This window comes from Desmodus rotundus, chromosome 2 (genome assembly GCF_022682495.2).
Source record: "Desmodus rotundus isolate HL8 chromosome 2, HLdesRot8A.1, whole genome shotgun sequence".
NCBI lineage: Eukaryota > Metazoa > Chordata > Mammalia > Chiroptera > Phyllostomidae > Desmodus > Desmodus rotundus.
The window spans coordinates 81468483-81495933 of record NC_071388.1 but is presented as its reverse complement, the minus strand read 5'-3'; the positions used below and the strand labels follow the sequence as shown (position 1 = coordinate 81495933).

General features: G+C 39.6%; 1 protein-coding gene across 3 annotated transcripts in view; it reads right to left on the bottom strand.

Annotated features, from left to right (window-relative positions):
- Positions 1-27451, bottom strand: part of ZPLD1 (zona pellucida like domain containing 1) — a 276647-nt gene that overhangs the window by 197730 nt on the left and 51466 nt on the right. Inside the window, exon 1 of one of the 3 annotated variants that reach the window (XM_053918320.2) lies at positions 7545-7592. The exons of 1 other annotated variant lie outside the window; for it this stretch is intronic. The gene's annotated coding sequence lies outside the window, so the exon portion shown is untranslated. Of the gene's footprint in view, positions 1-7544; positions 7593-27451 lie in introns of those variants that run through there. One more of the 3 variants, XM_053918322.2, reaches the window with a different exon arrangement.

Sequence of the window (27451 nt, the reverse complement as noted above, 5' to 3'; positions counted from 1 at the left end):
TTCGATCCATTGGTTGTTCAGAAGTATGTTGTTTAATCTTCACCTATTTGTGAATTTTCCAGTTCACCACTTATCATTGATTTCTAGTTTTATAGTATTGTGCTCTGAAACAATGCTTACTGTGATTTCAGTCTTCTTAAATTTATTAAGACTTGTTCTGAGGCCTAACATATCATTTTTCCTGGAGACTATTCTACATGCACTTGAGAAAAGTGTGTATTCTCCTGCTGTTGGGTGGAACGTGTATGTCTGTACGTGTTTGTTAGGACCACGTGGTCTAGTGTGCAGCCTAAGTCCAAAGTTTCCATGCTGAGTTTCTGTCCATTGTTGAAAGTGGGGTATTAAAGTCTCCTACCATTGTTGTATTACTATGTATTTCACCCTTCAAATCTGGTAACATTTGCTCTCTATGTTGAGGTGCTCCAGTGTGGGGTATATAAATATTTATAAATGTTATATCCTATTGATCAATTAACTCCTTAATTATTGTATCTTTCTCTCATTACAGTCTTTGTTTTAAAGTCTATTTTGTCTGATACAAATGGCTATTTCTGCTTTTTATGATGTCCATTTTTATGGAATCTTTTTCCATCCCTTCACTTTGTGTATCCTTAAAGCTGAATTGAGTCTCTTACAAGCAACATAGGGTTCGGTCTTTTTTATTTACCCATTCTTCCACTCTTGTCTTTAGATAGAAGAATTTAGTTCATTTACTTTTAAAGTAACTATTGAGAGATATGGACTGACCATTGCCATTTTGTTCATTGTTTCCTCACTATTCTGTAGTACCTCTGTTCCTTTTTCCCTGTTTTTGCTCTTCCTTTGTGATTTGATGACTTCCTTTAGTAGTATGCTTTGATTCCCTTATCTTTTGTGTATCAACTGTAGGTTTATGCTTTTTGATTACAATGAAACTTACATAAAACATCTGATAGTTATAAAAGTCTGTTTAAAACTGATAACAACTTAACTGTGAATGCATAGAAAAGCTTTACATTTTTGCACTCCCCCCTTCTGCATTTTATGTTTTTGATATCAAAATTTAAATTTTTATATTGTATATTCACAATATGCATTGGAATATTGGTATATTCGCAAAAAAACAATGGGCATTTTTGCCCACCCCCTCTGCACTGAGCCCTGAGGGAACAGACGCAGCAAGTGTTTGCACATCTGCTAACCACCATTCTTTTGATTGCCTTGTTCCTGTGGAATGCATGAACACAAGCCCCACTGGCTTTCAGAGCTAAGTGATTCAGGGAACCTATTGCCCATGTGGCAGCCTGAAAAGTTGTGTCATTGGAGAAAGGAAATTTGGGAGCTTCCTATGTCACCATCTGGGTCCAGAGTCTACTTGTACTTCAGTAATGGGCAAGCAGGGGTACTGTGAGAAATGTCATCTACCCTGGAGACTTTACCAAACTATAATTAAAATTTTCCTCTTTTTATTCTCTGTTTAATTAAGGACTGATAAATCTGAAGTAGTGAGTAAGAAAAATAACCACTACTTTATGTCTGAATAATCTATCCATTGTTGAAAGTGGCGTATTAAAGTCTCCTACTGTTGTATTACTATCTGTTTCACCCTTCGATAAGTAAGCTAAGACAACAACTAGCCATCTGGAAAAAAATTAAAATAATTTCCTACCTGATTCCTTACTACAATATATATTCAAGATGGATCAAAGATTTAAATGTAAAAGAATTAAAAGGTAAAAGAACTATAATAAAATGTGAGTGAATATTTTTTATAAACTTAGAATGAGAAAAGGTTTCCTAAACATCAAACTCCAGAAATTCTAAATGAAGAATTTGATCAAAGTTGGTATATAAAGCATTTTAACTCAATGTGCAAAAAATATTATAAAGTCAAAATGCAAAGAACAAATTAGGTATTTTTGAAATATGAGAGGATGATGAATAATTTCCTTAATATATAAAAGGTATGACAAAATCAGTTAGAAATAGTAATCTACTAGTAAATTAGTCCTTTATTAGTAAACTAGTCCAAGGATATGAACTAGCATTTCAGGGAAAAAAAAACATAAATGAAAACACAGAACAAAGCCCTCGTCTCACTGTTTCTTAAAGACATACAAATACAGAGATGGAACACCGTTGCTCTCTATCATGTAATTTGATAATACACCATTCCACTGAGCGTATTAGCAGACAGTTCGTTTCTTGCACTTTTGTTATACAGGAAAAGCTGATACACCTCTGCAAGGACAATTTGAAAATATGTGGCAAAGTGTAATACGCACATTCTTCATCTGGCCAAGAAAAACTGTTTGTAGGAATTTTTCTTTCAGTTATACTCACATGAGTGTGCAAACACATATACAGGGAGATCGATTGTAGTATTGTTTGTTTTAACATGCATGCATGTGTGTACACATACACACAAAAAACACACATGACAACAGAAACAACATAAATATTTCTCAGAAAAAACTGGTTCAATAATTAGAATAAAAAGCCCTGGCTGGTGTGGCTCAGAGGATTGAGTCCTGGCCTGCGAACCAAAGGGTCGCTGGTTCAATTCCCAGTCAAGGCACATGCCTGAGTTGCCATCCAGGTCCCCAGTAGGGGGCGGGCAAGAGGCAACCACACACTGATGTTTCTCTCCCTCTCTTTCTCTCTCTCTTCCCCTAACTCTAAAAAATAAATAACATAAAACCTTTAAAAAAATAATCAGAGTGAAAACTCAAAATCAAATAACCTACCACCATTGAAAAAGAGATAAGTCTAAAGGTACTGATTTGGAAAGATAAGTGACTGAGATATTCTGGTAAGTAAAAAAGTCAAGGTATAATATAAAACAGTATCCATGTCAGCAACCAATTTGTATAATCAAAGGAGTTTGGGATGTATGCTATATAATTTTTGCATACACACAGTAAAATGATCTTATAGGAGCATATAAAAGAAAGCTAATTGTTAAACTCTAGGGTATTAGAGTCTGAGAAAAATATATTTTTACTTTTCATTTTAAACTACTCACATAGTATATGAAGTTTTTACTATGTGAATGATTTACTTTTTTATCATTAAAAAACTAATGTGAGGAATGAAAATATGTTTTAATTAAACCAGATTCTAAAAGATATGATCTCAAAAATTAAATGTTTTATTGCCTTAATCACTGAGGTTAATTTCTTTTTTTTCTATTCTTTTTGGATAAAAATAATTTTTGTCAGAACAAACAAAAGAAGACCATTATGGCTATAATTAAAATGTTCTATAAAGTTAGTTCTCAGTTTGTACAAAAAATATTTCAAGTATCACAATTGGCAATGAAAGAGTTTTTATGAAAAATAAATCTGGATTCAAGTCCTAATTTCACTTTCAAGTGTCTACGTCCATAGGAGAGTCAGCACTTTAGTGAGTTGATTACAATTCTCTTCTTTATATTTCCCCACCTGCATAAGTCCCAGAAGTCCAGGAGTCATGTTTACACTTTGTAAAGCACCTTGAGTCCTTTAGAAAAATAAATTGATGAAATAACTGTGCAAGAGGCCTCTTAAAGCTTTTTTCACCCTTTCATAAGTTCTCCAGAATATGTTCCTTACCCCAGTACAACCTACCTTACCAATACAGCTATTTCCCGTTTCCCTTCTTTCTACAAGTTCTAATAATGCTGTTTTTATGTAGCCAAACTCCCACTGATTTTAATCAGTCCAGCATTTAGTTTTAGTAGCAAGTTACTGATAATATTTCTCAGACATTGCTTTTTCAGTATGAAGCCATTTCTCCAATCTCCTACTAGTGTTGCTGAATTATGCCCCAGAGATGTTTCTGATAATGTCCCATCCTTCTTTCCCAAACATCTATAACACTTGCAATGCAATAGCAATTTTCAAACAATAAAAAGTAAATACGAGGAATTCAACTCTTTCTTGCTTTGCTGAGAATCTCGGCTGAATGGGAGTTACTGCAAAATGCGTTCTCGCCAGGAAAGAGCTTCCGTTTATAGCTCACGGCCTCCTCTAATCATGCATTGCTGTAACGCCCCAAATGCTCAGGAGCTACAACCATGAAACAGAGCTGTCTCTTCATATCTTTTAGGCAAATATTTGATTTCATTGGAAGCTTATAGTTTTAAATTGTCAATGGGAGCTAATAAATTTGAACATATGGATTGTTTTATTTGATAGAGGTATTTGACTCCAAAGTGAAAATTTGCCTCCAACCTGATTTCCATACTCTCTTTGATGAGTTGTTCTAAAATCCCACTGAGTCCAAAGAGATGTCTTTTTATGGAACAGATGTGTATCAGTGAGAATTAGGCAGACACTCTGAAGACTATTATCAGGAATAAATTTTTTCCAGGAAACATCATGGCATGAATATTTCTATTCCAGGCAAGTTTTTCCCACAAATGAATCTTCATAACTGCCTGTAGGGGAGAAGATCATTTCAGTTGGTGAAACATGGATAAAGGAATTGTCTGGAACAAAAGGAAACTATGACCACATCCTCACCACAGCAGGCAATTGAGAAAAAGGTAATGGAATGATTGGAAACAGATATAAATAGGAAATTTCCAAGACAAGCCTTTTGGGATTCTCACTATGTGCGTAAGATTGAAGGAGACATCTAAATCCCTTCTCTTGTGAGTTTATGGCTTAGTGATAAAAGAGACATTTTATGAATATCTTCCTTGCTTAAATCACAAACCAGATTGACGGGAAGTGGGACAATGAGACTTACCAATGGGGCGAGGAGACTGTGTCCATGCCAATGACTTGGGCACCAGCATTGTGGCCCTGGGCCAGATACAGGCAGTGGCAATTTAGAGAAGAGTGGGCAGCACCAGGCCAAAAGGAGGAATGAAGCCCTATACAGGGGCCTCTCATCTATGCAATGCTTCCTACTTCACAAGAGCTCTTCCACTTATTTTCTTACAACAATCCTTCCTACATGGAGTTAGAATGGGAGTCACACCCTTTGGGCCAATGATGAACCCAAGACTCACAGGGGCTAATTTGTGCCACGAGTAGGACCTTCTCTTAGGGTGGAGGCTGGCTGGGACTGAAAAATAAAATTTCACGGCTCTTAGTATTCTTCCAACGGAATCCTCTACTGCACAGACACACTGCAGATAAGCGAACGGCTGGGAGTACAGCAGGTGTTTAGTAAATATTTGAGGAAATGGAGAATAAATAAATAAATGAGTAAATGAATGAATGTTCATTTTTTGTAACTGTATTTTTCTTCAAATTCTGCCTCACTTACACATTTTTCTTCCCCAATTCCCCATAAAAAAATGTTAAGGGGATAGACTGTGTCCTTTCTATCTTTGGGCTCCCAGTGGAAACACACGAGTCTAACCTGACCCTCGGTCCACAGCACGTGACCGCCATCAGTCCTTGCAAATTCCCTCTTCAATCTTCTGAACGCTGGCTTTTTGCAGCCACTCAGCTATGATCCTTGGTCACAGTCCTCTCTTTATTCGTGTACATATAAGTACCCTTAAACTATATTTATTCTTTTATGGGTATATTTTAATGCTAATAAATGAGGTGTCATGCTATATGTCTCAGTTTGTTTTACATCTTTCCCGAACATATTTACAATATGTAGTTCATTGCTTTTGACTGAAGTGTGCGTTTTTATCATAACTTAGATTTATTTATTTTTATCCATATTCAATGGATATTCAGTTTGTTTCAAATTTTGGGGGTATCACCAACAATACTGTGGTAAACGTCTTCATATATATCTACTTGTGTACATGTACAAGAGTTCGTTTTTATGATTTGAATTTGTTGCAAATAATTAAAGACAGTAACTTTCATGGTATTTTCACCTTATTTTGAAAAATGGAAAAATTCGGCAACTCTGAACTTTGATTCCCTCTGAGAAATGCTGACTGGAGCTGAAGAAGAGGAGCCACGTGTCGGGCGGCTCTCTCCAGGCTGCCACTGTACGACCAGTGGTCACAGGATGCCCCTTCTCTTCTTTATGTTATTTGCTGTACTTGCTTCCTATTAATTCTCTAACAAATAACCACAAACTTAGTGGCTTAAAGCAACACAAACTTATTATCTAGTAGTTCTGGAGGTCAAATTCCAAACTAGGTCTCACTGGGTTAAGACTGCGGCATTGGCAGGGCTGCTTTCCCATCTGAAGGTTGCAGGGAAGAATCTATTTCCCCGCTTTTCCAACCCTAGACTGCAGGGGTGCCAAACTCATTTTCACCGGGGGCCACATCAGCCTCACAGTTGCCTTCAAAGGGCCGAATGTAATTTCAACTCCTTAGCAGTTAAGCAGTAGTTACATTTATACAGTCCGAAAATTTTTTCAGTCCGAAAATTTTTTCAACACCAGGGACATGTCACTAGAGGACCATGCAATACACAATTCCAGAGGGACATCACTCACATATTAGTACGCAGTCCGCGCTGGTATTCCTCGTAGCCCTAGCAGCATGCTAAATACACTATTTACCTTGCTCTTCACATCCACAACATACACTGGAGTCTGTCCCATATTAATACTAAAGAAAGACATTCTTTATTAGGGTTGCACAGCATTCCTTGCTTTATGTACATTAAGTTGTCTAGCAGTTTCCGATTCAGAAGACCCTTAATCTAATCTCCCCTTGTCTTCTCTATAATTTAAATCCATTAGCTAATCCTTCCTTCTCCCATATAGTAGTCAGTCCCCTCTTATCGGCAGGTGATACATTCCAAGAACTCCAGTGGTTGCCTAAAACCAGAATAGTACCAAATCCTATATATATAATGTTTTTACCAATACATGCATACATACCTGTGATAAAGTTCAATTTATAACATAGGCACAGTAAGAGATTGACAATAACTAATAATAAAATAGAACAATTATAATAATATACAGTAATAAAAGTTATATGACTGTGGTCTCTCTCTCTCAAAATATCTCATTTACTGTACTTATCCTTCCTGTGATGACGAGAGATGACACAATACCTACGCAATGAGGTAAATGAGGTAGGCATTATGACAGCTACGGTTAGCAGTTTTTAGCTATAAGGGTTTCTTGGACACAAGCACTGAAATATCGACAGTCAATCTGATAACTGATTGGCTACTCAGTGATTAATAGATGGGTAATGTATGCAGTGTGGATACACTGAACAAAGGGGCGATTCACATTCTGGGTAGGACGGAGCTGGATGGTGCAAGACTTCATCGTGCTATTCAGAATAGCATGCAGTTTAAACCCCACGAGCTGTTTATTTCTGGAATTTCCTATTTAATATATTTGGAATGAGGTTGACTGCAAGTAATTTAAACTGTGGAAAGCAAAACTGTAGATAAGGAAGGGCTACAGGTATATCTCAGAGATATTTCAGGTTCAATTAGAGACTACCACAATAAAGCAAATATTGCAATAAAGCAAATCACATTAATTTTTTGGTTTCCCAGGCATATGAAAGTTATGTTTACACTATACTGTATAGTCTATTAAGTGTACAATAGCATTATTCATTAAAAAAATCAACATGCCTTAATTTAAAAATACTTTATTGTTAAAAACTGCTAACCATAACTCACCTAAGTTGGGGGTGGAAGGTCTTGCTTCAATACTGAAAACACAGTACCTGCAAAGTGCAATAAAGCAAAGCATACAATAAAATGAGGCTTGCCTGCACTGTAGTTGGTTTCCACAGGTTAAGCTAAAAAAAAAAGTCCCAAACTGAAGATACAGATTGACAATGTGTACGACAAAGTTCTGCACAGAAAAAGTTAAAAAAAAAATTCTAAATGTTAAAGTTTTATTTGTATGATGAGATTTCTACTAATTTATTCTTCCTTTTCAACTCAGCTTTTCCATGATGAACATTTGTTACTTTCATAATCAGGAAAATTAAGCAACTTTTGAAATGTATAGTCGTCAAATCCCACTCGGCACAATGAATAGATTTAGCTTTATAGTAGGCTTGATGACATTTTCAAAATACCATATTGGAGTAGCTCTAAACTTCAAAACTGAGTCATCTGTCTTCCTTCTCCCAACAACAAAATAAACTATCCAATATTTTCTTAATCACACAAGGTAGGTCTCTAAGGGCTGGAAGAACACTGACATTTTTTATTTTTTAACCAATGCACCAAGTCAGGAAGCACGGTGCTGAGGGATATCTTGGGGCATCAGCAATTAGCCTACCCACATCTACCACTTTGCAGAGTTAGTTTACCTGCCACCTTCGCTCCGCCCAGATTCTCCTAACTTTTTAAATGTGAATTGTGGCAGTTCTGCAAACCAGTCTAGTGGGCAGTCTGTCGAGAAATAACTGCTCCTGCCCATTACATTTTGTCTTTCCTAATGGAGTTATCTGGGAATATTTCAGGTTTTTAACATTTTTAAATTGACATGTTTATTGATTCTTGCTGTCTTTATGGGCACTGCACATGGCGCTGGCTCCCATGTCGAAACGCTCGACTTCCCACCCTGACACTCACCACCACAGCAGGTAACTTCCTTCGGTTATTAGCAAATGTCACTTATGCAATTGAATAGTGAGTATTAAAATAAAGTGTCTGTCTTTAGGCCATCTCGATCATTTTAAATAGTAATTATATGCATTAGTGATACTTTCTGACAATAAAGCTCTTAATTTTTTTAATTCGAAGTGACTTTTTCTACAAATTCTTAGCAAAAATGGAAAGAAACTGCAGTTAGACTGTTGGGACCATGTTATCTTCATTCATCTTCCTTCAATCCAAAACAGTGGGTGATAGCAGAGGGCCATTTCTAAAGTTCTTTAATTGGAATGAATTCTTATCAAATTCCCCACCCCTGAAGCACCTTTGGCAAAGCTGCAAATGGCAGATAATAGAATCATTAATGCTTGGATCCCCTAAAAAAATTTGAGCCTGTTACCATTGCTCATTCCCTTCTCAGAGTTTATTTAATTTTGCTTTCCTTAATTCAGAACATTTGTTTTTAAATGGGAAATCATGTCTGGCCCAACAGTGTGCCTATTACTTATACAGCAAGAGGAATATAGTTCAGGAATGAGACTCAAAAGACAGTCATTCTGTTAGACTCTGAGAAGTGTTTCCTTCATTTTCCTGGTGCTGTGATATTTAATAGGATTAAATTCCCACATTACTTAGTGAGATTTACTGAGAATATGTAAATCTTTTTCTTTGAAGACTTTCTCTGTTCTGCAGATCTTAACAGTATGCAAGTGCATTTATTACATCCTACAATGAGCAGGTACAGAAGAGAATTATAGGGTGTCCTTGCCCCACAGAGCTTATGATTTCAACGTGAGCTATATGACTATTTAATATACACCTATGAGAGATTAGAAAGAACATAAATCAAACTAATCTCAATAGCAGTTGGTAGATTATTAATATAACGAGAATTCAGAGAAGGGGAAAATTCAGGACGTTCTTGAGTGGTCTTAAAAAGGTTGCCCAGAAACTGTTGAATGGGACACTCTTAGAAAACAGCTTGAGACCGGGAGTGTGGGGAGGAAGGAGGTACGCTAATTCCTGGTAAGATCCCTCATCTATCTCACTTTGGGCTTTGCTTGTTTTTTACTGACACAGCTGCCTATGAATTTGTAGATAAAAGAGACCTCAATAAAGAAAACAAACACTGGAGAAAACCCTGAGAAAGCCATAGTCTTAATCCAACTTCTTTTCCTACAGAATGTAGACTTTGAGGAATTGGTTTGGGTCAGGAAAAAATAAAGTTTTGTAGATGGCCAGTGGGTCAAGGAAAATGCTTAAGAAGCATATCTGTGACCAATTGATGGGGTAAGTGTCATATCTGTCTTGTTAATGTTTAAGTCTTTACAAATAGCTTCATAAGTCTTCACACCCTGCCTCCCAACACCATTTTTAAGGCAAGCGCCAGCCAGCTCTAACATTTCAGCCATCTGCATGCCTTATTTATATGAGACCATGAGATGCAAGCTAGCAGAGATTTCCTGGTCTGGGTTACAAAGAAGACTGCAAGACAATAGGTCCTCAGCAGTCAGAAGCTGCAGAGCAATTCAAAACTTTAAATTAAATACACCAGTAAAAACTTTTAAATAGCACCTCCTTGCACCATGACAGAAAATGATTTCTTTGAGGATGCTTTAGGTTTTGCTTTATCTTCAAGTTTAAAATACTGTACTTAATACTTTTGCTCCTCTGGCTTAATTCAACACTTTATATGAAAATAAATTAATTTCTGGCTTGAAAAAACAGTAGTCCTTCTGGTTTGTTTTCAGTTTGGTGTCCAGGATTTATATGATGGGGCTTCCCTTTGCAATTTATGTTCCTGCTTCCCAAAGTGTAACCCTGGGATAATTAGTTCTTTCCGAGTCACTTGATTCTCTCCAAATGTCTCTAAAAAGTTGTTACAAAAATAAATCTTCGGAATTCATTTATGCTTTTTGTTTCCCCTTAGAAACTGCTTATGATATTGATGTTTCACATTTTTCTTGAAATTTCACAAATGTCTTTGATTGTATGTATATTTTCCCTAAGTGTTACATCAATAATATTGTTTACAAATGAGCCATATTTTACAAATAAGAACACAAAAGCAAAACCACACCAGAATTTGGGTCTTAAACATTTGGTTCAGTGATCACTTTACTTCTAATACTAGAGTAAAAATTTAGTCATTGCTATATAATTATATAACCCTAAGAATTGGTAATTTATTCAAGGGAGATGGTGGCCTAGTAGGTGGAAGTCCACTAGCCCTTGCACTCAACTTGGACACTTGGCCGATCTTCCAGAAAAAAAAAAAAAGAATATTCAACAGAATCTTAGCTGATATGAAGTTTGGAAGCCAAGGAGTACAGAAAGACACTCACAATGGGCGATGAGGAGATTTATAAGTGCACGGAGAAATACCCGTGGTGCCTGCAGCCGCAGAGAGCCTGGCAGAGATCGCAGCTTTGTGGCTCCCTCCCCTCCCAGGGCAGGGAATCTCCAGACCTGGGCCAGCAGTGACTTGGATACACAAAGTCAGGGAAATCCAAGCTATACACACACATAGCAAGCAGCACACCCATAGTTGCAGCAGCAAGTGCCAACTGGGAGAGTGCCAGGTAGAGAGAGGGGGATGCTATCTGCACCTGGGTCAGGAGGAAGAGGCTGGCCATGGGCAGCTCTGACTACAGGAGACTCTTGACTTTTTGGGAGAGATAGCATGTATGGTAAGCCAGACAGTGACTCAATGCTGCAATGCAAGCACCTAAAGAGACTTTTTAAAAGGGGAGCCATGCTGGGCATGCTGGGTGTGCTGGGCAGGGACCCTGTGTGCAGCTGCCCTGTCAGCAAGGGGAAAGGACTGAGGGTGAGGTTTGCTTCTACTCAGTGCAGCTGGGCAGATTGACCAGGAAGGTGAAAAGCAAGGGAATTTCTCAGCCCCAGCCCAGAGCAGCTGGCAGAACAGATGTGCACCGAGTGGAGACTGTGGGCCTCTGTCTGCTGCAAGAACAATGGGCTGGGAACTGTGCACCTGAGATTATTTAAAGCCAGACAGGGCCCCCTTCCCTGGTGGAACCTCAGGGAAGGTCTCATCTAGCCCTCACCTCCTGCTGGAGAAGGGAAGATTTGCAAAAGAGGGCAGGCTCAAGAACCATGCAGGGTGCATTTCCACAAGCGAAAGACAGCAAGAGGAACACCTAAAGGGTCCGTTTTGAACTTCTCTCAGGGAAATAAAGTACACTGGTTCCTAGGGCCCTATTTCACTGAGGCCAAAAAAGCAGGAAGATCCGAAAGCAGTGCAGCAAGGGGAAGTCAGGGCCCTGCCAAGCTTCAGCTCGCACACAGAGCTGCCATCAACACCAAGCAGGAGAGAGTGGACCCTCTTACACAGATTGCTCCCTCCCATGAAACAGACAGCTAATTAATCAGAAACTATACATTATTGCAAATAAACTGTGACAGATCAAGAGGGGTTGTTCAGGGACAGGGGGAACACACTCACAATTTTCCCAGAAGATTGAACAGTGCCTCGCAGGGCAGACGTTGGGTCCTACCCTTCCAATCACAAGAGAAGCCCCCTCTAGAGGCAGGTGAAAGTGATACAGGTGGTGTTGCCAGAAGTTAGACAACTCACCCTGGGACCTTGAGCTGATAAAAAACTTGGAGATCCAGATGAAGAAGTCGGAAGGCAAACACCAAACGCCTGAGACAAATTCCACCTCGCTTTTCTTCAGAATTTCTGTTTTTTTCCTTCCTTTCCATAGCCTTTTAATATTTCTTCTTTCACTTCAATTGTATTCCAACTAATTTACTACTCTTTGTTTTTTTATTTTGTATTCTTTTTCCAGATTTTATATTATTTTTCATTTTATTGTTACTTCAAATCTCATAGCACCCTTCCCTTGATGTACTCCATTTTGCCTTCTTCCTGCCCTCTTATTTTCATTGCAAATTTTATTTTCTCCCATGCTACACCTCGTTCCTATTCTTTACTATTTCTCCTCTCAAAAGCATTCTTCCTTCCTTTAATCAGTTTACATTCTTTTTTCTCCCTCTTATAATATTCTTATTTCCTTCCCACCATAAATTGTGGCTTGTTGGGCTTAGATATTATCGTCATTGATGTTCTTTTTCAATGGTATTCTTATTGGTTCACTATTTTTCACACTTCACATCTCATAGGTTACTCTCCACTTGTCTTACTTCATTTTGCCTTCCACCTGCCCTAGCTTATTTGTTAGGAATTTTATTTTTTCCTTTTCTTAGCCTGGATTCTATTCCATATTCTTACTATTTTTCCTCCCCTTAGCCTCACAAAATAGTTTTTCTTTACTGTAGACATCTCATATTCTCTTTGTTCTCTTGTATGATATTCTTATTCCCTTTGCACCTTCAGTAGTCTTTGCCCACCTGTCGCTGATACTGACCCTGCTGTGGTTTTTCTGTTATTTTGTTCCCTTTGGTTCACTACCTTTTAAATTTTATTTCAAACCTCATAGTATATTCTTCCCTTTTCTTATTCCATTTTGCCATTGTCCTTCCCTGTTTTACTTATGTTTTAGGGTACCAGACATAGGGCATTAGAATGGATAAGAAAACATGACCCTCTTAAATGCTGTCTACGAGAGACCCACTTCAGAATGAATGATCTACACAGACTGAAAGTGAAGGGATGGAAAAAATATGCCAAACAACTGGATATGAAAAGAAAACTGGGGTAGCAATACTTATATCACACAAAATAGGCTTCAAAACCAAAATCATAAATAGGGACAAAGCAAGACACTACATAATACTTACAGGAACAATCCAACAGCAGGATATAACCCTTGTAAACATATATACACCCAACATAGGAGCTCCTAAATATATAAAGAAAATCTTGGAGCACCTCAAGAAAGATATTGACAACAAAACATCATCATAGGGTGTTTTAATGCCCCACTGTCAACAATGGATAGATCTTAAAATGAAGAATTAGCAATGATCTTGTGGCACTGAATGACTCTCTAGATCAAATGGACTTAATTGATATATACAAAACCTTTCACCCGAAAGAAGCAAAATATACATCATTTTCAAATGCACATGGAATATTTCCAAAAACAGACCACATGCTGAGCCATAAAACAAGATTCAACAAATTTAAGAAAACTGAAATCATATCAAGCATATGCTTAGATTACAATGGATTGAAACTAGAGACCAATCTCAAGGAAAAACTCAAAAACGTTCAAATACATGAAGACTGAATAATATGTTATTAAATAATAAATGGGCCAATGATGAGATCAAGGAAAAAATCAAAAAGTATCTGGAAACATGAAAAAGAACTCACACCAACCCAAAAGCTATGGGACACAACGAAGGCAGTCCTGAGCAGGGAGTTCGTGGCAATACAGGACTACCTAAGGAAGATAGGGAAGTCTCAAATAAGTGACCTAAACCCACATCTAAAAGGTCTAGAGTAACAATGACAAACAAAGCCCAGAGGGAGTACAAGGAAGGAAATAATCAACATCAGAGCAGACTTAAATGACATAGAGACTAAAAGAACAATTCAAGGATCAATAAATCCAGGAGCTGATTCATTGAAAAGATTTTAAAAATTGACAAACCTTTAACCAGACTCATCAAGAAAAAAAGAGAGAGGACCCAAATATATAAAATCAGAAATACAAGTCACAACTGCTACCACAGAAGTACAAAGGATTGTAAGAAATTACTGTGAACAACGATATGCTAAGAAATTAGAAGACCTGGGTGAAATGGACAAATTTCTAGAAACATACAATCTTCCAAAGCTGAATCAAGAAGAACCAGAAAGCCTGAATAGACTGATAACAAATAGTAAAATCAAAGCAGTAATCAAAAAACTCCTAGCACACAAAAGCCCTGGACCAGGTTGCTTCACAGGTGAATTTTACCAAACATTTAAGGAAGAACTAACTGTTATCCTTCTCAATATATTGCAAAAAATTCAAGAAGAGGGAAGACTCCCAAACTTTTTACAAGGCCAGTAACATCCTCATTCCAAAACCAGCAAAGATACAACAAGGAAAGAAAAGTACAGGCCAATAGATCTGATGAACATAGATCTAAAATGCTTGACGAAATACTAGCAACCCAGATTCAGAAATACATTAAAAAGATCACACACCATAGTCAAGTGGGATTCATCCCAGGGATGAAAAAATGGTACAATATTCACAAGTCAATAAATGTAATATACACATAAACAAAATGAAAGACAAAAACTACATGATCATATCAATAGGTGCTGGAAAAGTATTTGATGAAATCTGGCACCCATTTATGATAAAAACATTCAGCAAAGTGGAAATAGAGGGAGCATACCTCAACATAATAAAAGCCATATACAAGAAACCTCAGCCAGTGTTATACTCTGTGGGCAAAACTAAAAGCTTTCCCCTTAAGATCAGGAAGAAGACAAGAATGTCTGCTCTTACCATTCTTATTCAGCATAATACTGGAAGTCTAGCCACAGCTATCAAACAAAAAGAAGTAAAAATCATCCAGTAAACAGAGGAGAGGGTGGAGGGGAAAAATGTGGGAAAGAAAGGGAAGGGTCATCAAGAAACATGTATAAAGGACCCATGGACAAAGCCAAAGTGGGGAAGGATTGAGGGTGGGAGGTGGGGGGAGGTGGGGCAGTGGAGAGTATTGGTGGGAAAATGGAGTCAACTGTACTTAAACAATTTTTTAAAAATCTGAAAAGAAAAGGAAAAAAAAATCCAAATTGGAAAAGAAGAAGTAAAACTGTCATTATTTGCAGACAACATGATTGTGTACATAGAAAACCCTATAGTCTCTACCAAAAAACTACTAGACCTAATAAATGAATTTGGCAATATAGTATGATACAAAGTTGATATTCAGAAATCAAAGGCATTTTTGCACACCAACAATGAAATATCAGAAAGAAAAATTCAGAAAAAAATCCCATTTACTCTAGCAACAAGAAAAATTAAGTACCTAGGAATAAATTTAACCAAGGAGGTAAAAGACCTGTACTCAGAAAACTACAGAACACTGAAGAAAGAAATTAAGGAATACACAAATAAATGGAAGCATATGCCATGTTCATGGATTGGAAGAATTAACATAATTAAAATTTCCATACTATGCAAAATAATCTATAGATTCAATGCAATTCCTATTAAAATACCAATGACATATTTCACAAATATAGAACAAATATTTCAAAATATATATGGAACCAAAAAAGACCCCAAATAACCTCAGCAATATTAAGAAAGAACAAAGTAGTAGAGATATCAATACCCAATATCAAACTATACTACAAGACCACAGTAATAAGAGTAGTCTGGTACTGGCATAAAAACAGACACATAGGTCAGTGGAACAGAATAGAGAGCCCAGAAATAAACCCATGTCTCTATGGTCAATTAATATTTGACAATGAGGGCATGAGCATACAATGGAGTACAGACAGGTTCTTCAATAAATTCTGTTGGGAGAACTGGACTGGTACATGCAAAAAAAAAAAAAAAAAAAAAAAGAAACTAAATCACCAACTTATTAGAGTACCCATGACATATTTCACAGATACAGAACAAACATTTCAGAAATTTATATGGAACCATAAATGACCCCGAATAGCTGCAGCAATTTTGAGAAAGAAGAACAAAGAGGAGGGATCACAATACCTGATATCAAACTGTATTACAAGGCCACTATAATCAAAACAGCCTGGTACTGGCATAAAAACAGGCACATAGACCAATGGAACAGAACAGAGAGCCCAGAAATAAACTCAAGTCTATACGGTCAATTAATATTTGACAAAGGAGGCAGAAGCATAAAATGGAGCAAAAACAGCCTCTTCAACAGATGGTGTTGGGAGATCTGGACAGCTACGTGCAAAAAAATGAAACTCGATCACCAACTTATGCCATACACGAAAATAAACTCAAGATGGATAAAAGACTTAAATATAAGTTGTAACACCATAAAAGTCCTTGAGGAAAACATTGGCAGGAAAATCTCAGACATTCCACGCAGCAACATCCTCACAGACATGTCCCCTAAAGCAAGGGACATAAAGGAAAGAATAAACAAATGAGACCTCATCAAAATAAAAAGCTTCTCGGATCCAGGATGGCGGCGTAGGTAGACACACTGCGCCTCCTCACACAACCAGAACTGACAGAGAATCGAACAGCAAGGGGGACCAACAACAAGGAAATAGAAAATAAACATTCATCCAGACTGGTAGGAGGGGCTGAGACGGGCACCGGGGGGAGAGGACTCGCGTGGCTGTGGCGGGACCGAGACTGGCGGAGTGTGGGACAACGGCGCAGGCAGTCCGAGCACTAGCAGACCCTGCGGCCCCACATTTGCACAAATAAACCCAGAGGGCCGGTCTCAGAGTGGCGGAGAACGGGCCAGGCAGAGCAGCAAGTAGCACCCGGCGGCACCACTTTCGCCCACAGATAAAACGGACGAACGGTGGGGAGTGAAGCAGATCTCGCAACCCAGGGCTCCAGCACCAGGGAAATAAAGCCTCAAACCTCTGATTGAAAATGCCCGTGGGGGTTGGGGCGGCAGCAGGAGAGACTCGCAGCCTCACAGGAGAGGTTGTTGGAGAGACCCACAGGGGCCTAGAGTGTGCACAGGCCCACTTACTCGGGAACCAGCAGCAGAGTGGCCCAGTTTGATTGTGGGTATCAGAGTGGAAGATTGAAATCCGGAGGACAGTGAGGCGAGCGCCATTGCTCCCTCTTGGCCCCTCCCCCACGTACAGCGTCACAGCATAGCGACCAGCGCAACCCCGCCCCGGTGAACACCTAAGGCTCCGCCCCTTAAAGTAACAGACGCGCCAAGACAAACAAACAAACAAAAAATGGCCCAAATGACAGAACACTTCAAAGCTCCAGAAAAAATACAACTAAGCGACGAAGAGATAGCCAACCTATCGGATGCACAGTTCAAAGCACTGGTTATCAATATGCTCACAGACTTGGTTGAATCTGTTCGAAAAACAGATGAAAAAATGAAGCCTATGCTAAGAGAAACAAAGGAAAATGTACAGGGAACCAATAGTGATGAGAAGGAAACTGGGACTCAAATCAATGGTGTGGACCAGAAGGAAAAAACAAACATCCAACCAGAAAAGAATGAAGAAACAAGAACTTGGAAAAATGAGGAGAGGCTTAGGAACCTCCAGGACACCTTGAAACGTTCCAACATCCAAATTATAGGGGTGCCAGAAGGAGAAGAGGAAGAACAAAAAATTGAAAACTTATTTGAACAAATAATGAAGGAGAACTTCCCTAATCTGGCAAAGGAAATAGACTTCTGGGAAGTCCAGGAAGCTCAGAGAGTCCCAAAGAAGCTGGACCCAAGGAGGAACACACCAAGGCACATCATAATTACATTACCCAAGATTAAACGCAAGGACCTACATCCAAGATTACTGAATCCAGCAAAGCTATCATTTAGAATGGAAGGGAAGATAAAGTGCTTCTCAGATAAGGTCAAGTTAAAGAAGCTCATCATCACCAAGCCCTTATTATATGAAATGTTAAAGGGAGTTACCTAAGAAAAAGAAGATCAAAAATAGGAACAGTAAAAATGACAGCAAACTCACAGTTATTAATGGCCACACATAAAACAAAAACAAGAGCAAACTAGGCAAACAACTAGAACATGAGGGTTGTCAATAAGGGAGTGGGAGGGGGAGAGGGGGGGAAAGGTACAGAGAATAAGTAGCATAGATGATAGGTGGAAAATAGACAGGGGGAGGGTAAAAATAGTGTAGGAAATGTAGAAGCCAAAGAACTATAAGTATGACCCATGGACATGAACTATAGTAGGGGAATGTGGGAGGGAGGGGGGTGGGCAGGATGGAGTGGAGTGGGGGGGGGGAAATGGGACAACTGTAATAGCATAATCAATAAATATATTAAAAAAATAAAAAATAAATAAAAAATAAAAAGCTTCTGCATGGCTAAAGAAAACAGCACCAAATTACAGAGAACCAACAGTATGGGAAAACATATTTGCTAACAATACCTCAGACAAGGGCCTGATCTCCAAAATATATAAAGAACTCACACGATTCCACTCCAGGAAGACAAAAAACCCAATTAAAAAATGGGCAAAGGACTTGAACAGACACTTCTCCAAGGAAGACATACAGAGGGCCCAGAGACATATGAAAAGATGCTCAGCATCACTAGCCATCAGGGAGATGCAAATTAAAACCACAATGAGGTACCATCTCACACCAGTCAGAGTGGCCAACATAAAAAAATCAATAAACAAATGTTGGAGAGGATGAGGAGAAAAGGGAACCCTAGTGCACTGTTGGTGGGAATGCAGACTGGTGAGGCCACTGTGGAAAACAATATGGAATTTCCTCAGAAAACTAAAAATGGAACTTCCCTTTGACCCATCAATTCCGCTGCTGGGATTATACCCTAAGAACCCTGAAACACCAATCCAAAAGAACCTGTGCACCCCAATGTTCATAGCAGCACAATTGACAATAGCCACGTACTGGAAGCAACCTAAGTGCCCATCAGCAAACAAGTGGATCCAAAAACCATGGTATATTTACACAATGGAATTCTATGCAGCAGAGAGAAAGAAGGAGCTTATACACTTTGCAACAGCATGGATGAAACTGGAGAGCATTATGCTTAGTGAAATAAGCCAGGAAGTGAGGGACAAATACCATATGATCTCACCTTTAACTGGAACATAATCAACAAAAAAAAGCAAATAAAATATAACCAGAGACATTGAAGTTAAGAACAATCTAACAATAGCCGGAGGGCGGGGGAGGGGACAGTGGGAAGAGGGGATTACAGGAACTACTATAAAGGACACATGGACAAAACCAAGGGGGAGGGTGGAGGTGGGGGAAGGAGGTGGGTTCAGCTGGGGTGGGGTGGAGGGATGGGGAGAAAAGGCATACAACTGTAATTGAATAACAATAAAATTTTTTTAAAAAAGAAATCACCAACTTACACCATACACCAGAATAAACTAAAAAGGGATAAAAGACTTAAGTATTAGTTGTGATTTCGTAAGATTCCTGGAGGAAAACATAGACGGTAAAATTTCAGATATCCCATGTAGCAATATTTTTGCTGATATATCCTGTAGGGCAAGGGAAATAAAGGAAAATGTAAACAAATGGGAATACATCCAATTAAAAAGCTTCTGCTGGGCTAAAGAAACCATCACCAAAATGAAAAGGGAACTGAGCATAAGGGAGAATATATTCGCCAATGATACATTGGACAAGGGGTTGATCTCCAAAATATACAAAAATCTCTATGACTCAACACCAGGAGGACAAACAATCCAATTAAAAAATGGGCAAAGGACTTGGACAGACACTTCCAAGGAGGACATACAGAGGGCCCATAGACATATGAAAAGATGCTCAACATCACTAGCCATCAGAGCGATGAAAACAAAGCCACATTGAGATATCACCTCACACCTGTCAGAATGGCCGTCATTAATAAATCAACAAACAAGTACTGGTGAGTATGCAGAGAAAAGGCTGTGGGAGTGGGGGTGAGATGAGTGGAGGAGGGCAAAGCAGGGGAGATTGAGACAACTGCAATGGAATAACGATAAAAAATGGTTTTAAAAAGTTTGTAATTTATTCTAAATTCCATTCTTAAAAAAAATATATTAAAACTGAGTTAAACCTCAGAAAAAATATTTCCAAACTGGAGTTTCACAAGGTTAAATTATCATTTTGGTAAAATAAATACTTTACCATTTCTCCCTAGCATCTGAGATTCTTTTCCAGTTTCCATTCCGGTGGGTTATAATTCTGGTGCATTTTGTAATTCTCACCATTGCCATGTATTGCTCCAAGCTTCTCCATGGACTGGCCTGGAATTAGCTGTTTGGTGTATCAAAGTCATCTTCCAGAGTGCTAAGGAAGCAAGGTAGGATGGTTTCAGTGTTCACTGAGTAACAAAGACTAGTTCTCCTTCATTACAAACCTAATATAAAAACTAAAAAGGAAAATCAGATGGCCACTGAAATTAGACCTTCCATCAATGTTACCTCCTCATAGCAGTTAATAGTTTAAAAGTATTTTGACCTATGGTTCCTCTTCAGCTCTTCATTAGAACTTTGTGGTACACAGGAGGCTCATACTGGAGAGCGTCCTGAGCTGTGTGCTTTCCTTTTCAGCAAATCTGGAGTGCTCAGGACCTTCACCCCCTGCTGCCACCATCAGACCCTGCTGCCCTGCTGCCTGGTGACAGACACAAGGCCACAGATGGCCACAGAAGTGTTGCCCAAGGAGCACAAATATCTTGAATCACAATGAACGTCCTATGGTGCTATTGGTGGCAGGCTGAACTCACAGCCCCAGTCTCAAGGTCAAGTTAAGCAAAACTCTCCCAGCATGTGGCAAGGACTTTGAAGTCTACAAAGCATTTTCACAGTCAGCTCTCAAGGTAGCCAGGCTCACAGCAGCGTAGTCATTGGACCCCACTGTCCCAGCCTTACCCCGAGAAGCTCCCAAGCCATTCCTCCACCCTCTATCTCACCTTTAACTCTGTCTGTATTTTATAGAGGAGGACAGTGAGACTCAAAAAAGTCATCCACTGAAGGCAAGTCCTGGACTTCTAACTCCATACCCAGCAATCTTTCTACTTTACCACGCTACCTCTGTAATAGCATTCAAAACATTTTTATGGATTTGGACCTTGGCAGAGAAGCTTGGGCGGGGGGGGGGGGGGGTGCATGTTGTGTCAATAACTGGGTGGGGTGTATAAAAACACAGAAGTAGCAAAGATAGAAAATTAACAAAAACAATTGAACAAGTCGTAGTTTTGACACTTAGGAGCTTCCAAGTTCTAAGCCTGCCACTAACCAACTATAGGTTCTTGGGCAAGTTATCTTTCAATCCTCAGACCAATGGCCTATAAAATCTGGGGTTGAACAGGATAAATTCCAAAGTGTATTCCAGCTCTAATAACCTATGATTCCATGCTTAGCTCTGGAAGGAAGTTATGCCAGACCCTTACCCAGGCCTGCTTCTGAGCCAGCATCCTAGCAGGTCTTTATCCGGATGTCACCCTTGCCCTCTTCATGCTGCCACATAGGGAAGTCTAGGTTGAAACCCATCTGGATGTGCAGCCGACATGTAAGTGTCCCTTTTAGCTCTGTTCCAAATCCCTGCCTGGCACCCCAGCCCTGGGCAAAAACGATACATCCCAAACCCCTTGTTCTCCGTCCCTCAGTCCAAAATAAGAGCGTCTGAGGGCCTGTGGCATCACCCCTCAGACCATAACCAATACCTAACCAAGAAGATAACAATTACTGTCCAAAATGCCAGAAGACATCAATTGAAATTGAAGCTGAGAATCTGAAGGAAATATTGTAAAAAGACATCACTATATGTCTGGGATGCTTTGCATATATTTAGTTTTGTTTAAGGCAGAAGTATGGACTTCGCAGACTGTTATTACATTCCACAAATTCTGATTCTAGAGTTTATATGTGAGAACAATATGAACTCAGTACCACCTAGAACCTCATTCCTCTAAGGCTACTGCCTGGCCTGCTTGTGGCTCTGGGGCAAGAACATTCCCTCCTTCTATAATCCAGGAGTGGCCGTTTCTTCCCCATATATGAAAGGGAAAAACAACAAGGTCTGTCATATTTAATTCAACATACAATATAGAGCATCTTACTAACCAAGAACAGGGTATATAAAGTAAATCTGATCCCTATCCTCAGATAATTTAAACTCTTAAAGAAAACAGATATTCACAAATCATATTCTGTGATAAGTTCTTTAATAAAACTATGTACAGAGTCCCTTAGGAATGCAGCTATGGAGGAATTAATTATGCAAGAAAGAGGGGTGGGAGGGAGTGATATAAAGATCTAGAAAGTAGGTGACCTGTGAAGTGGATCTTGAAGACTCATCAGGAGTATGCCAAATGGACAAAGAATGTGAAGCAGCGAGAACGTGACAATGCATGACCAGTAAAAGAATACATTGTATTTGGAAAATCCAAAGTGGGCCAGATTAATGCGAACCTGGGACACAAGAGAAAGGAAGAAATGGGGGGATATCAAAATGAGACTGGCAAGGTTAGGAAAAGCCAGTGCAGAAGGGATCTATATGCCATGTCCACAAGCATGGACTCGGGGACACAGAGGGAGCTTGCCAAGAAGGGCATAACCCCATGTGTGTTTTATGGTTTCTCTGGTCACAGTATGGAGATTGGACTGGAGGGGCAAGAAAGGAAGCAGAGATACTTGATTGGAGGTCACCTCCATGGACCAGGAGAAAAACTAAGGGGACTTGACTTGAGGCAGTGGACATGGAAATAAAGAGGGACAGAGGATTGTTGAGAGCAATGTTTCAGGTCTGAGCAAATGAATTTAATTAATATGGGAAGTAAGGAAAGGAATTAGAAAGAATTCCTTCCAGGTATCTGTTTAGGCAGCCTAGTGGGGTCTGGTGATGTAAACCATACTCTTCAAGTTTCAGAAAGAAGCGAGCATCAGTGTGACCTGCATTTCTTCTTAAAACGCCCAGCCCCAGAGCTTCTAATGCAGTAGCCCTCACTGGGACACCACTGTAAAGTGTGCTAGGGTAGGAAGGTGGAGGTGCAGGTTTTAAGAAATGATAACGCAATTAAATTATTTAGTGAGAAAAGAATAAGCAGTCTAAATTTCTTAAGGGAAAGAGCTCTATGAATTTACAGTAAGCTGTGTTATCTTTAAAACAAAACCTTTGTCAAAAATTAATCAGGTTTGGATTAATTGTTTTTGTGTATCTGAGAAATTTGTCAGAAAATGATGTTATTGACCTGCACCTAGCAGCTACTTCAAACCCAGAGCATCCTAATGTCAACCGCAACAAAGCTTTACCAACGTAGAGACAAGGAGACTATTATGCTAAGTGAAATAAGCCAGGCAGTGAAAGACAAGTGCCACATGACCTCACCTATAAGTGGAACCTAATCAACAAAACAAACAAGCAAGCAAAACAGAACCAGAGACACTGAAATAAAGACCAAACTGACAGTGACCAGAGGGGAGGGGAGAGGAGAATAACAGGGGAAAGAAGGAGAAGGGTCAAGTCAAGGACCCATGGACAAAGAAAATGGGACAGGTGGGGGATTGAATGTGGGAGGTGGGGGGGAAAGAGGGGACAACTGTAATTGAACAATACATAAATAAATAAATTAAGAGATGCAGCATTATTTTAGCTAAGAAAAAAGATTTAATTAATTTTATATCAATTACTAAAATAAACATGTTCTTTCATTTAAGGGGAGGGGGACATAAAGAGGGTGAAATCCCTTGTGTGAATTACCTGAAATTTATTTGTAGGTCTGAGATTGTGGAGACTCAGGACAGTTCCTAATCATGCCTCAGTGATCGCTTTCCTTTCCACCTATCCGTTTAAAATGTTTACGAGTGCATGCTGACTCAAATGGTTATCTGTGCGAATGCATGGCTCCGAGTATTTTTTTGTTTGTTTTACTGTATAAGCAATAACGAGATTATCATTAACTGGGAAGTTACGTGTAAGGTCATCATTTTATAGATCCCACTGATAGTTGAAGGAAAGTTTGAGAGTCCTGATGATGCAGCTAAATCCTGCATAGTCCAGGCCCATTTGTCACATGACCTTGGTTATGAGGACACATGCCTTTCTCACCAGTGCATAAAACTCAAGGGAGCATCTTAGACAACTTCACAAGTGTCCAGAGGAGAAGAGAAAGTCTGGAAGATGGACAAGCTGTGCAATCACAGTGGGGATGAAGCAGCTTCTCTTCTGCTACAGCTCACCCCAGGAAGAGAAAAGGAATCTACAGTGGCTCAATAAGCCATCATTGATCTATTCATTCATTCCCTTAACTATTGCTTATTGTGCACTTACTATGTGCCTGGTTGTTGGCTCTAGGCTACAGTCACAAAACGCTTTCTACCTCCACGATCTCTATTATCGAGAATTTAAGAACCCAAGCGGTACTTGGCAATAGGTGGAGTGTCCTTACACTGATGCAGCTAACAGATTAGAATGTAAGTAAGTGGATCTATAAATCCCTGAAGCACAAACCTAGTATTGCTACTATTTTTTAATTTGTCTTTCTTTCCTACAGAGCAGGCACTTCTTTGACTGGCAGCTCAGCCCATCTTGCCCGTTGTTATGAAGTAGCCAGCAGCCCGTCACTCACATGCAGGACACTTCAAACACCTCTGTTAAGACAAAGGAAAAGAGAGTTTGCCTTCCAACGCCCACATGGCTCATGTTTCAGGATGAAAATTTGAGACTCAAAGAAATGTAATGTCTTCCCTTTAGTAAGTTAGCCAGTCAGTGGAGAGTTGGGTACAGAATGCCGGTCTCCCAATTCTTAGTCCAGAGTTATTCCCATAACTTCTCCAACCGAATTGTTAATTATGGCCTTTTGACATGAGCTAATAATCTGTGTTTGCCTGTTTATGAGCATGCTGCTCTCGCCTGTGTACTATTTTCCCTGATAATGTAAACACATGGTCACTAACCCAACATCACTGTGTGCTGAGCCGTTTTCCCAGCCCTGGGGAAGAGTTTTAATCAATCTTTTTATCCATTCTCACCTGGACTGATAACACAACATCATTGCCAGCAGAACTCAAGAATAAGCTTCACATATATGTGAAATCTAAAGAAAAAAATAGAGCACAAAACAGAAACAGACTCATAGATACAGAGAACAGACTGGTGGTGGCCAGAGGGGCGGGGAGTTGGGGGACTCCACACCAAAGGTGAAGGGATTAAGAAGCACAAACTGGCAGCTACAAAATAGTCATGGGGACGTAAAGCATGGCTTATGGAAATAGTCAATAATATTGTAGTAACTGTGTGTGGTGCCAGGTGGGTACTTGAATTGTTGAGGGGGATGGCTTTATAAATTATACAATTGTCCGGCCACTATGCTGTACATCTGAAAAGAAAGTAATACTGAATGCCAACTGTAATTGAAAAATAAAATTTTTAAAAAGTAAGCTTCACAGTGATGGAAGAATACTTTTCAATGTAAAACTGACCAAAGTATAAATCAAACCTATGTCCTAGCCCCTGGTGACCCAGAGTGAAGTTGGTGGAACATCAGGAGCAGGTTAGAAATGCTGGGTCTCAGGTCCAGTGGCAGACCTACTGAATCACAGTCTGCTCTTTAATGAAATATCCAGGTGCCTCGTATGTACATTAAATTTTAGGGAGCCTTGTCCACGAACACCAAGCCAGCAGACCTCCCCATCTGCAGTGTGACAAACAGGTTCTAGTTGCACTGAGCTGACAATTTCCTCAGTTCATCAGAGGTGGGTAAAGCCTGGATTATTCGGAGCCTCTGGGCCAGGCTCCTCCAGCCACAGGCAGCCTCGTCCCTCTACCCTGTTGTGATACAGAAACAAAGGCTCGAATTTCCTGCATGCATTAGGCACTCACAGGAAAAGGTTATGTACTGTTCATGAACTCTGTACAAGAAAAACATTAAGTAGCAAGTATTGTCCTATCCAACTGAGTGAACTGAACAAGTGTTAGAAACATGAATTCAATTTAGTAAAGTCCTTTGATGTCATGAAACGTGTCATAAAACCACCGAGTGGTTGGACAGCAACACTAACAAGACACACTGGGATTCCAGCAGCAGCCTAGCTCCGGCTTTGTTTCAAAGACTGACTCTCTGGCATCCTAGGAGCCAGGATGATATCACAACCAACTGCTTTCTGAAAGTGACTTTTGGAATCGGTTTGAGGCATCTCTTTTCATCTGATGGGAAATGAAAGCCACTACATTGCATCAGAAGGTGAATGAGAGGAAGCCAGGCTTGTAAAACAACCCCTTATGTTTTCCTATTGAGAAAACATCCACATCTTACTTCTTCTCCAGAAAGATACGATTTTACATGTTTGCTAGAAAGGGAGCATCAGTATAAATAAAGGAATGTCAAATCCATAACTCAGGTTCCTTGTAACGCAAAGCACTCCAGGACGAAACATCTAATGCATTCAGCCATCTTGTCTCGGCCAAATCCGTCTCTTCTGACCGTTCTAACACGGCCCAACAGACCAGTCCGAAGCCACATATGGCTCTTCCAATTTAAATATAAATTCATTTAAATTAAACAGAATAAAAAAATTCAGTTCCTAATTTGCATGTACGACGTGACAAGTGTTCAAAGCCACACTGAGTAGTGGCTACCACAGTGCATGAGCGGATACTATGAAGCATTTCCATTACCAAAGAAAGTCCTACTGGAAGCGGCTACTCTAGTTTCCAAATACAGTATGTTCCTCCCATAAATTCCTACAGGAAAAGATGCAAAGGGCCTTTCTTTATCATATTACTATTCTTAACACAACTGAAAAATCCAGTAAGATAAAATGGTGAGCCAAGCATATGTTTACTCCAAAGAGTCTCCTCCCTCCCACCCCAGCCCCCAGGATAAGGAGCAGACCGCCCGACTGCTGCAGGAAGATCATGGACCCGGGGCACGTTCCAGGAGAAATATAGTCAGAGTTTTCTAACCATGTCCCACGCCCTCCCTTCACAGCAGAGCCTTGGAGCATGCCCACTCCATCCCTACACCACCCAAAATGCTCTATATCCAAATAGCCACCATTAAGAGGAATTTAATTATGTCTGTTAACTCATTCATTCCATTCTCACAAATAGTTCCATTCATGAGGTTGTCCCTTCAACAAGTATTTACTGAATGACCGCAGTATCGCAGGCCCCATGCTGGGCACAGGAGATTTAGTGATGGACAGGACATGGTCTGTTTCCTCCCGGCCCTGACCACCCGGCAGGTAACAGTGAGCAAGTGATGAAAAGTGTGATAAGCACAGCACAGGGCAAGTAGCAAATGATCTAACAGGAAGGCCTGACCTCCTCTTCTGGGTTAGGGGAGGCCTCTTGGGCAAATGATATTTGGGGTTAGGTTTGAAAGATAAGAGACTAGTTAGAGAAAGGAGCG